Source organism: Mustela lutreola, chromosome 8 (genome assembly GCF_030435805.1).
Source record: "Mustela lutreola isolate mMusLut2 chromosome 8, mMusLut2.pri, whole genome shotgun sequence".
NCBI classification, from domain to species: Eukaryota; Metazoa; Chordata; class Mammalia; order Carnivora; family Mustelidae; genus Mustela; species Mustela lutreola.
This window is the reverse complement of record NC_081297.1, coordinates 45,159,833-45,172,029: the sequence shown is the minus strand read 5'-3', so window position 1 is coordinate 45,172,029 and position 12,197 is coordinate 45,159,833. Positions and strand designations below refer to the sequence as shown.

Below are 12,197 nucleotides of genomic sequence, written 5' to 3'. Positions count from 1 at the left end.
TTGCCCTAACCAGTGGGAAACCCAGAGCCGCCTGGTTGTGGGGTGCAGGCAAGCTGAGTCCTTACGGGGCCAGGAACATTATTTCTCGGGGGATGTGGAAATTCAGTCTTTTGCGTTAAAGGCCTCCTTGAAGATGACCTGAGAACGGGCCTTCCGTGTTTTGAAAGTTTATTCCCCATGGAGTGCAAGTAGCCAGGAAAGCTGGTGGAATCAGCCTTTTTGTGTCTGCAGATCCAGAAGGAGTGGCGAGGTGTCCTGAAGGTGGAAGCTGGGGGTGAAGAAAGTGGTCAGGGCTCTGGGTCCCCATGAGAATGAACCACTGAAGCCACCTTCCAACCATGGCAAGAACAAAGACCCGGATAGGAGGAACCTGTCCTCCAAAAACAACGGTATCATTTATGTAATATTAGCTGTATATTCCTTGATCCCTTACTAAGCATTTTATAAACAGGATCTCATTTAATTCCTGTAACAGCCCTCTGGGGTTTCAGCATTGTGCCCACGTGACAGAGGAGGGAAGTGAGGCTCCAAGTTGGGGGCAGGGCTCCCAATCACTGGGCTAGTGAGCCACGATTACATCTCTCTGATCCTAAACCTGTCTTCTTAACCATGACAGGACACCAGTTTCCTCCTACGCTTGAAGGAAGTCTCACCGGTGGGAGTGAATATTGCCGCAAAGGCCAGAATTTATCCAAACAACAATTGTGGGAGCCTTCAATGCCAGGTAACGTGCTAAGTCCTGATCAACAGCCACAGAACACAAACAAAAAGGCTATTGCTGAGTTCACATCACAAGTGTTCTCTGGGCTCACCCGGGGGTCAGCTTCAAACTTCTCATCAGCCACAGAACAGTTGAGATGGCAAAGCTTCCCTCGCTCCCATTCCTCCGTGCTGAAAGCAGGCAGGACTGGTGTGACTTAACAGGCCATGGCAACGACCTATCATTTGAAATTGGGCTTTCCAAGGCCGTTGAAGGCAGGAGCAGAAAATTCTTCTATCTGACAAAGGCCATCTGAACTACAAAGAGAAAATCAATTGGGATCGCATGAGTGGAAAGAAACTTAAATTAGGGTTTTCTTTTGGAGAGAAGTATAAAATGTCTCTCTTTTCACAGTATTCGGGAAACAGAACCAATACAACACAAGGCATATTTCTAAAAAATCGTCCTTCGGTTATAAATCGATGGCCCACTAAGGGAATGAACTGGAGAGGGGAGACAGTGATGGAGAAGAAAGAGGGAACTCGAAAGCAGAGGATCCACCTCCCCAAACACACTGAAGGTCACACTCTAGAAAGTGCTGGAGACTCCCTTTGTAGGGCACGGTGGCGTACGCTCATGCAACAAACGCCCTGAGACATTTTTGTTCTTGTTGCTATTACAGTATTGTAAAAAAAAATTTAGGGATGCCTGGGTGGCTCAGTCAGTTAGTTAAGCAGCCGACTCTTGATTTCAGCTCAGGTCATGATCTCAAAGTGGGGAGATAAAGCCCCATATCAGACCCCACACTCAGTGGAGAGTCTGTCTGCTCAAGATCCTCCCTCTCCTTCTGCCCCTCCCTTTTATTCACTCTCTCTGTCTAAAATAAATAAATAAATCATTTTTTTTTTATTTTAGAAGCTATAAAAGAACATAAAAAAGAAAACAAAACTCACTAATAATCAGTACCATCATTAGCATTTGGGGTATATTTCCTCTAGTCTTTTTTCTTTGTGTTTTTTAAAAATTAGAATTTACAGCCTATATGGTTTTAAATCCTACACTATTTGCTTGACACTTTCTCATAAGCATTATCTTAAGTCATATATAATCTCTGAAGACATGGCTTTTTTTTAAAGGTTGTACAGCAAGGCATCAGATGAATGTGTCAAAATTTACATAACCGATCTTTTGTTGCACGTTTGGAATGTTTCCAATTCTAACTATCTATTACAAATAATGCTACAATGAAGATAACTTATTCACATGTGTGTACATATATACCCATATATATACATGTGTATATGATAACTTCCTTCATACAAATTCCAAAAAACAGAATTACTGAGTCAGAATGAACATTGGACATAAACTTCCAATATCTACTGAAACTAATTCTGAGCAGTGTTGCACTTTTGCAACTCTAGACATAAATGGCACCACATCTCGGTATTTTCTACGTGGACCAGTTTTGATCACACTTCAGTTTTGAAGGGTCTCTTTATTCAGGTGCTCAAACACTGGATGAGAATGTGGTTCCAAATCACTGTGGCAGCCCCACTGTTAGTTCCAGTCACGTGTCTTGCATCAGAGGTAAGCAATAATACACCGGTTTCCCTCGCCTTCCTATAAACTCCAAGAACACTGGGCCTTGGCCCCACTCATTGTTGCATTCTCTCTGTGCCGCTTCTTTCAAACCACTCATCTCCCATCCAGGGTCCCCAAACTGATTTCTATCCTCTTCCACACACTCCGTGCTCCCCCTGAGGAAGTCACATGTCACAGGACTTTGGATCTCAGTGCCTCAGATGCCTCATCTGTAAAATGGAGGTACTGCTACATCCCTTGGAGAGCTACGGAGGGACTAAGTTAGATAAATTATGCAAAGTGCTTGTGTGACAGGAACTCAGAAACACTCAGTAAACAATCACTTTTGTTAGAAAAAAATCGTAATCCATGAAAACAAACCCACCAAAAAATTGCTTAATCCTCTACCCACTGGAGGAGATTACAGAATCACACAGCTGTCTTTCCCATCGGACACTCGTCCAGGTCCTAGATGCCTGGATAGAGATTCAGAACCTTGAGGGATTGTGCCAAACCCACTGAACCTCAAACCAAGGGTAAGGGAGGTCTGGCAACACTTGCCTTGGATGGCAGGCAGGCAGCTGGTCAGCACGGAGCCACCGAAGCTCTGATCAGCTGTACACACAGAAGGAGTGAGGACACGCTATAGGGAAACCAAAAAGCAACAGCCTGAAATTAACCCAACCAGAAAGGGCTGTGGGCCACCAACAGCAAGTAGGGAAACGGTTCGGGGAGCCTGGAAGCAGGTTGACGGGTGTAAGCCGCCACTCCCTGGCTGACCCTGGACAGATCTGCTATTGTTCACTGGTGATGCTGGGAGTTGAGTCACTGTGGCATTGTCCAAATGCTCTATCAGGAGGAAACAGCTGGACAGACCAACACCAAGGGCAGGAAACTCCAACCTCCACCAGGGCTCCCCTCAGAGCCCCCGCCCTGCTCGGGAGGCCCAGCATCCTGCCTGCCTATCCCTTAGAGACCCCAGACCAACCCCAAGGCATCCACGGTCTGAACAGACCTCTCTATTTCCTCTCTCCATTTGCCATGGCCAAAACACACGTTCTCTGTTAGGCATTTTGGCAACGCTCCTAGGAACAGGGAGGTGGGCTCTCCTGGGCTCACCCTGTCAGTAAACAGAAACCAAGGTGCAAGCAAACAGGAAACACAACACACGGTTATACGGAATCAACTGGAAGAGACACACTGTCGGGCAAGGGGAGGGCTCTACTCCGGACTCAAACGCGAGGTAGCAACTGCCACCTCCCAGGACAGTGCCCTCAGGCGGGGCTAGAGACTGGAACCTCTCTGGAAAGAGGAACTCTTGTCAACTTCCTTATCTAGAGATTTGACTACGGTCTCTCGCGCTCCAGCAGAGGACCCAAACATCCCTGCTGGGACTCAGAAATAACACAGAAAAGCAGCTAATGGTTCATGGTTTAAAGCCAGAGAGAGCCGAGTCTGACTGCTGCCTCGAATAGAGCAGCTGTGTGACCTACACAGTCTGAGTTCTATCACATCCTTAACCAGAGGCAGGGAGAAAAGGCTAATTAATGACACTGGCTGAGCTTACAGGCATGCTCCCACGCTGGGTCGCCTTGGAGGGCTCAGGAGAGCCCAGGCCCACCTGCAGGCAATGGCTGAGACTCAGACCGACCCAGCCAAATGCTGCCACCAAGCAGTGCAGACTCGGTGTAACCAGACCCTTCATTTCTAAAAAAGCCCCAAATCTCTATTTTTGTGAAATCGCTTCCATGTTTAAATTCAAATAAACAAACAAAAACCCCAAAGGGGGCGGTCCAAACAAAATCCACCTGTGGCCTGGATCTGACTTGGGGCCGCGGAACTGTTGGCTCTCAACCTTAGGGTCCTCACCTGCAAGATGAGGGTGAAGACAACTGTCTGGTGTCGGGAGAACTGGATGGGGCTCGACCCGTCATGCTTCCTACTGTGGGACACACAGGAAGCCCTTGATAGCCAGCGACTGCTAATTCGGCAGAGCCGGAAGGGCCTCAAGGAAGGCCCACCCCGACCTTCTCATTCTACTAAGAGGAAACATCGGAGAGGGGGCTGTGGCAGACCCAAGGTCTGCAAAGGAGCCCGGGGCAAAAGGGGAGCCGGACCCAGGTCCTGGGACTGTCACCTAAGTTGCACAGGCCCGACCAGCCCCTCCCACTTACAGACTCAGTTTATCCCAGACGGTTCCACAACGGCCCCTCATGAGGGCTGCTCTCACCAAGGCCAGTGAGCTGTGCCCATCTTTGCTACACTCACAGAACTCAGCCTCATGCCAAGCAGGTGACAAGGCTTACTTGCTGTGACGTGTGACCAAGGTCAGCACTAAGGCTCCTCCTCCCCCACCCCCCTTCAAACCTGCATTCCTTGGGCTGGGCCCTGCACCAGGCTCAGTCTCTGACCTATCCCAGCCTGGTCTGAAAGGATGGGGGTGACCTCCATAAGCAGAGAGGATGAAGAGGGGATGGGAGGCCTGAACCAAGAAGGCAGGTGGCAGGCTGGGAAGTGCACTTGGGGCCACGGGGCTGGTAGAGCTGGAGGAGAGACGGTGCCTGGATGGCAGAGGGGGTGGAAGAGTGGGCTGGAAAGGAAGGAGAAGCCGCTGGTGGGACAAGGAGTTCCAGGCTGAGGGGGCGCTGGACCCCAGCTGGCCGGCTAGGCTTCTGCCACACAAGGGCACTGATGAGGCAGCTGGAAAGCAGGTCCTGCCAGGTTTAACCAGCCAGCTTCCAAAGCCACGGAGCTGTGTTCCCTGAGGTGAAGGAGCCTGCCAAGGTTGTATCCCGTCCCCGGGCCCCAAGGGTATCCTGTTTGAACCTGCCCTTACCGGAACACTTTTCACCCTGGATGTCCCAGGGAGTTATGGCCCTGGAATTTCTCTTGGCCCCTGCCGTAGCACACGTTAAAGCTTTGCAATTAACACCAGCTGAAAAGCAAACCTCAACCTCTAAGAGGCAACCGGGAAAGGAGGAGAGAGGGAGCTTGGGCTCTGTATTCCCCCATGGAGACATCTCAGGTTGTAGAACTTGGAGGAAAACAAACCCCTCATGTTACAGCAAGGCCCAGAATGGGGAACGATGGGCCCAAGGTCACACAGTCGGTTGAGGCCGACAGACAGACTCCGGGGGCCCCAGCTGCCAGACCTGTGATGACAGGACCCACCCCCCCACCACAAGGATTCCATGCTCTCAGCTGAGAACACCTCGAGAGCGCAGCAAACACTGCCAACCACATCTCACCTCCCCATGTCCCTCTCCACACTGGTCACAAAAGCCCGAGGTCACGCACATCTTCCAGCACACGTGTCTCTCACCTGCTGATGCCTCAAATCTCAGGAGATAGCAGAGGCGGGTGGGATGTGTCGCCAGCCACCAACGGGGAGGTCCTCAAGTTAAACACTCCATGGAGCTGGGGTGGGCAACAGGGAAGGGGAAAGGAGGAGGGGGAAAGGCTGGGACCAGTAGCAGAAAGGACACACGAACATCAATGTGGCTGAGAGAAAGGGCTTCATCACAATTCTCCAGCAAAGTCAGAAGAAAAGGTCTGTGGGCTCCAACAGGGCCTCGTGGGGCTCCTTCCCCTCCTGGAAGGAACACACACTTTAGAAGCCTCCCTGAAAGGAGTAGATATCCTTCTCTGGCATATTCCACCGCATGACCTCAGGGGACAGCTCATGGGCCCCTCTGAGCCTCATTTTCCTCATCTTGGGAAGCAGCACCTGAGGCATAACGGGAAAGCAATGATGGATGGTTATTCATGTCCCTGAGGCTTTCTCTCTGGTGTTAAACTGCCCTTCGCCCCTTTGTGAGTATCCTGAGCGCAAAAGCATAGGCACTTGTCCAGGCAGGGGTCAGAGAATGAGCTAGGAGAACATTCATTTGTGACGGACTCTCCAAACAACATCTGACCTACCTTTTCTGCGGTGGGGTAAGCCAAGGGGCACAGATGTGCTCTCGATATCCCAAGAAGAGAACTCAGCAACATGCCCACCCCCTCCAGACCATGGCCCAGGGTTCCTGAGGGCAGGATGATGGTCCCCTGGGTCCTGGGCCCTCCAGCTCTCCCATACCATTCATCAAAGTTCTGTCTTTGGGACCTGTCTGTCATGCTTAACAGATGGTGCCTGGTGCCTCTTTCCATCTCTGGAGGGCACTGGGAGGAAGAGGAGCGAGAGGTAAATGCTTTTCCACAGGCTACAGATGAGGAGACTGAGGCAGGGACATGAAATCGTCTGCTGCTACTGGGCGATCAGCCAAAGGCTGGTTCTCACTCGGAGACTGGGAGTGGTGAGGACACTGGTCAGGAGCAGGAGGGAGGGAGTGCTAAGGAATCTGAAGGGGAATGCCATGGGGTTGAGCTCACACCAGAGCATTCCCATACTTGTCAATAAAGACACACTGGGTATCTTTGTTCCATTAAGAAAAAACGAGGGATGAGGTAGCCCAATAGGAAGAATAGAAATCCTCCTCGCCCTCCTCCTCACCACTGCTAACAGCTGCCCGGGGCTTCTGTGTGCCAAGCGGGTTCCAGATGCTTCAACTCACTTCATATACTGTCACAATAACTCTGTGAAACAGGTCTTTTAGGATCTCCACTTCACAGGTGAGAAAGGGCTTGAAGAACTTGCCCAGGGCCACAGAGGAAAGCGGCAGGGCTGGGACCTGAACCAGAGATGGGCCTTAGCCATGCCCTATGCTGCCTCTCACTCTGGGTCGCCCCTCACCTCCCAAGCCCTGAGGGAACAGCCTGGAGGCAAGCACTCAGGCTCTGAGGTTCCAGTACCTGTAGCAACTGCCTCCCAAGGTGCTCCTTCAGCTGGAGGAACCGGACTCCGTTCTGCTGGACAGACTCCACACAGGTGGACAGACTCCGTACAGGTGGACAGACTCCGCACAGGTGGACAGACTCCGCACAGGTGTCCCGGCCCTTGGCCTCTGCCTTCTGCCTCCACCTCCGGGCAGAGAGGAGGTAGGGAGGCAGAGGCCAGAATTTACCATGATAGTCTGTTACCACTGACTCAGAATCCCAGAACAGATGGACAGGGAAATTTCTGAATGAGTAACTAACCACAGAAGAATAAAGTTATGTAAATCAGCCTGGAGCACAGAAAAAAAAAATTAGGCACAGGCTTTTGAAAACTCAGGCTAAGGAAGTGGGAAAGGCCCAAAATGTGTGTTTTGTCACTGTGCCTGCCTTGGGGCAGAGCTAGGCCTGTTGTGGGTTTCTGGACTATTCCTGATTACAAAGGCTACAAGGCTTTGACTCCCATGGGCAGCAGCAGAGGAATTGCTAAACATATTTGGATTTCTCCCACCAGAAGAAGAGAGAGGCCCTAGGACACGAAAATCAGACAGACAAATGATGGAGCTCTGCGTCCTCTCCCTTCCTGTGCTGCTTTTGCTCAAGTGCCTTTATTAACGGGCTGCTTGTCACCATCTCCCTCCAGCAGCTTATAAAACTGAGCCCAAGAAATGTTTCAACAGCTCTGCCCCCCAGGACAGGGGGTGACAGTGGGGAACCCTCAGACCCTCAATCACAAACCCTTTCAGCAGAGCAGCTGGCCCCTGCGATGCCCAGGAGGGGCCAGATGAGGAGGGTGGTCTGCACTGCCTTCCCAGACTGAGCTGGGAGAGCCACAGAGGGTCAGAGAGGCTTTCGCTGGAATTTTATTTTTTCCATAATCTTGAATGAAGTTATCTTTCCTTCTTGAGTACTTTCCTCCATAAGAGCGTCCTGCTGGTAAAGGTAAGATTGGTCACCCTACGAGGCTTACAACTCATTCAGGCACTCGGTCTGTGTTTATCTCCAACGGGGAAGGCTCTGGCTGAGTCCAGGAAACAACAAACAAGCTGGAGGATATCCAAAGGCGGCCACCAGGGCAGCGGGGTCTCAGATGAAGCTATCTGGGAGACAGCTGGTGGAACTGGAGAAGAGATGGAGGGGAAGCTGTTGTCAAATACTCCCGCGTTGTCATGCAGACGGGGGGAGCAGGCTCACTCTCTTGGTCTTGGCTGGCGGAGACAAGGCCAAAGGCCAGCTCCAGAGAGGCAGATCCGAAAACCAGGGCTGCCCAGCCATCAGGGGCAGTGCTCATCACTGGAATCTTCCAAGCAGAATCTAGTGACTGGGCTGGAACCCAGTGCAAGCCACACGTGAGCAGGAGAGACCTGTCCTCCTCTGAGAAGCTGTCATTCCCTTACAACGGTTGCACACAGTGAGGAGTGGGGTGACAGCAGAAAGGGCAGGCTCTGTCAGCTGGTTTTGTCCTATTCTCATGCATGCTCAGCACGTCACACATCACCTTGTTTCATCTTCACCATAAGCTTGCAGAGGAATGTGCTAGGCCTGCCACACAGGAGGTACCCAGAAAAGATCTGTTGAATGAGAGCTGAATGCAGGCATGGACCCCTCTTGAAAAGGACAGAACTGAGGCCTGCAGAGACTAAGCACCTGCCCAAGGTCAAGCATCTGGGCAGCAGCACGGGCGAGCTATGCTCCACATTCTGAGCCCCAGGGCCTGTGTCCTGCCTGATCTACCGCACTGCTCACTCCGGCAGCTGCCTTGGTCTTTGGAGACCTGTTGGAGTCAGCAGGCTGTGGCCAAATGCAGTGAACACATTGTTAACGGGCATCAGGCTTTGCTGCCCAAATGTGCTCCAAGAAGCGTGCACACTGCTCTTACCAAAGAAAGAATAAAGCGTATCCAAGTGTCCGATTCAGCCCACCATCTCACAACCACAGGTGTGGCCACCACAGAACCAAGTGGCCAATCAGAAAGACGAGCAGTAGACAAGTCAGCCAAAAACTTAAAATAAAATGAAGAGTACCTTCAAGGCTGTGGAGGAACTAGAACCCTCACACACTGCTCGCTGGGGGGCAAGATGGCGGAGCTGCTTTGGAGAACAGTCCAGCAGCCCCATAGGAGGCTCAACACACAGTTCCACTTCTAGGTATTTTCCCCAGAGAAACGAAAACACAAGTTGACACCAAAAAAACTGTGCACAAGCATCCAGAGCAGGTCATAACAACTCAAATGTCTGTCAACGAAGGAATGAATGAATACGGACAACCAAATGTGGTATGCCCATACAACGGACTATCATTCGGACTTAAAAGAAATTCTCACACATGCTACGACAAGGACAAACCTCAAAAAGGCCAAGGAGAAGGCAAAACCAGTCATAAATGACCACCTACAATAGGATTCCGTTTATATGAAATGTCCAGACTGGGCCAGTCTATAGAGGCAAAAAAGAATGTTAGTGGGGCTGTTTGTGGGGGATGGGAATGACCATCAGCAGGTGTGGGGTTTCTTTGACGGGGCGTGAAATGTTACCAGATTGATAGTGATGATAGCCACACAGCTGAGAATATGTTAAAAACCACTGAGTTGTTCACTTTAAATGGGTGAATTTTATGGTTTGTAAATTGTATCTTAATAAGGTAGTTTTTTAAAAGAAGAATCAGTAGGCTATCTTCTTCAATTTTAACAGATCACAGGGTATCTGACAAGGGATAGAGATTATGGAGTAAATCAAGGGAAGGCAGCAGCTCATAAACTCTTTGCCTCTTACCCTGTCCAAGATGCCATCTACTTGTTCAACAAATACTCACGGAGAGCCCGCTGTAAGTCACCCAGCGCTCTGCGTCACAGGTCAATAAACTAGAGGCTGCCAGCCAGATCCAGCCCACTGCCTATACAGCCCACAAACCAAGAGGGCTTTTCCATTTTTATTAAGGTTGGAAAAACTCAAAAGCAGAATAGTATTTCACGACATGTGGAAATTACATGAAATTCCAATTTTGGTGTCCATAAATAAACTTTATTGGAACCCAGCCACACTCAGTCATGTACACATTGTCTATGGCCACTTCTGTGCTGTAAGGATAGAGCTGAGGAGCCCCAACAGAGACCGGAGAGTCTACAGAAGCTAAAGTATTTATTATCAGGTCCTTTACAGATAAAATTTGCCAACTCCTATGCCAGATGCTAGGGATGCAGGGGAGGAAAGGGATGAGCTAGAGCAGCCCCGGCCTCTGCCTCCTGGAGTTTATGGCCCCGGGAGAAAGACAGTCAGGATACAAGGACCACTCAGGTGAGTATACAGTTATAAATGGAGAAGAAGGGGTGCTTGGGTGGTTCAGTGTGTTAAGCATCTGCCTTCAGCTCAGGTCATGATCCCAGGGTCCTGGGATCGAGCCCCAGGTCAGGTTCACTGATCAGCATAGAACCTGCTTCTCCCTCTCTTTCTCCCTCTCCCCCACTGGCCCTCTCTCTCTCCCCCTCTCACATGCTCACTCTCCCTCTCTCTCTCTCAAATAAACAAATTATTTTAAAAACTGAGAAACTAAAAGATAAGACAAAATAAATGGAGAGGAATACTCCGAAGGAAAAAAACTACAGACAGACCTATGAGAACCCAGAACAAGGGAACTGACCCAGGCCAGGGATCACAGAAGGCTTCCCCACAGACAGAACTGACAGACCCCTGAAGGAACAGATGGGAGCCACATGTGCAAAGGCCCTGGGGCGGGGGAGCATGTGGCCTGGTAAAGAGATCAAAGAAGGCCACCAAGGCTACAGTACAGAGTTGTGGACAGGACTTGCAGGGCAGGGCTGCTCCTAAGACTGCCTTCCCCCTGGAGACTGTGGGAAAGGCACTGAGAACCATCCTAGAGTGCTAACTACATACAGTTCCTATGCCCCCATGATCTACGTACACATGGGTGGGAGTACTAATTAACAGAAAAATATTTCTTGATCATCTAAGAAAATGCTCCTCACTTTCTTTATCCAGTATCATACTGGACACAAAACAGGAAAACCGGGCAATCTGGGAGCTCAAAGAGAAAATGTGGAGTTGAAGAAACAAGCCCAGTCTTCCACTTGGCTTCCCGTAGTTGCCGCCATCCCCGATGCCTGCAATGTGCTCCCCCAGATCCCACAGAGGACTGCTCCCTCGACTCCTTGACGTCTCTAGATCCCCGTCTGAGAGGCGCTCTCCCTGTCACCTGACACAAACACCTCACACCTGCTGCCCTCCCCCAGGCCCCAGGCACTCCCTAGGCCCCAGCTGCCCCCCCCCCCCGTTTTCACCACCATCAAACCAGCCTTTGTGGAATAAGTGTGAACACAAACACTTAAAAAACACAAAACGGTCCATGTCCTTGATTTGTGACAGTTGGCAAGGTATGTCTTTATGGCTCCATCTCCTCATTTGAAAAATAAAAACAATAAAAGTACCTACTTTTGAGTAAAGAAGGCAATGCACGTAAATGTTGATCATTCCTGTTGTCGTCAGCCTCTTGTGTTATGGGTCTATTTTGTGTCACATGTTAACGGAGGCCTTTTAAACATATATCCTATTCAATACTCATGTAAACCCCATGATGTAGCTCTCATTACAAATTCCCTTTGGGAAGGGGGGGCACCTGAAGCTCAGGGACACCAGGTAAGCTGTCCAAGGCCACAGGGTGAGTAAGCAACAGAATTAATGTTCGACCTGGTACTGTCCAGCTTCACGGTCTAGGCTCTTTCCTTTCTGCCCAGCTGCAAAGTACACCAGGAAAGGCCGCTGCAGACAGGGAGTCCGGCCTACCCTGGAGCAGGGGAGGACTGTTCATGAAGGAGATGAGCTCAGACTCCGTTCTGAAGGAATGAAGATTCAGATGAGCACACGGGCTGATGAAAGGCATTCTATGTCCCCCCCCCCCAAAAAAAAGGTGGGGGCAGAGGTGGGGGCAGTTCTTTTCCACAAGAGACCTATGCTATCATGATCCAAGCAGAAGATAGTCGTGGGGTCACAGGACAGGGACTTGGGGACCTTCGATGCATCTGGTCCGGCCACTTGCTTTACAGAGCAAGACACCAAGGTCCAAAGCAGCAGCATGACCTTGAACAGTT

The 12,197-nt window shown here is 50.4% G+C and overlaps 1 protein-coding gene across 3 annotated transcripts in view; it reads right to left on the bottom strand.

Moving 5' to 3' along the window:
- The window catches only part of TSPAN9 (tetraspanin 9), a 188,643-nt gene that overhangs the window by 144,588 nt on the left and 31,858 nt on the right, over positions 1–12,197 (bottom strand). The window lies entirely within an intron of this gene.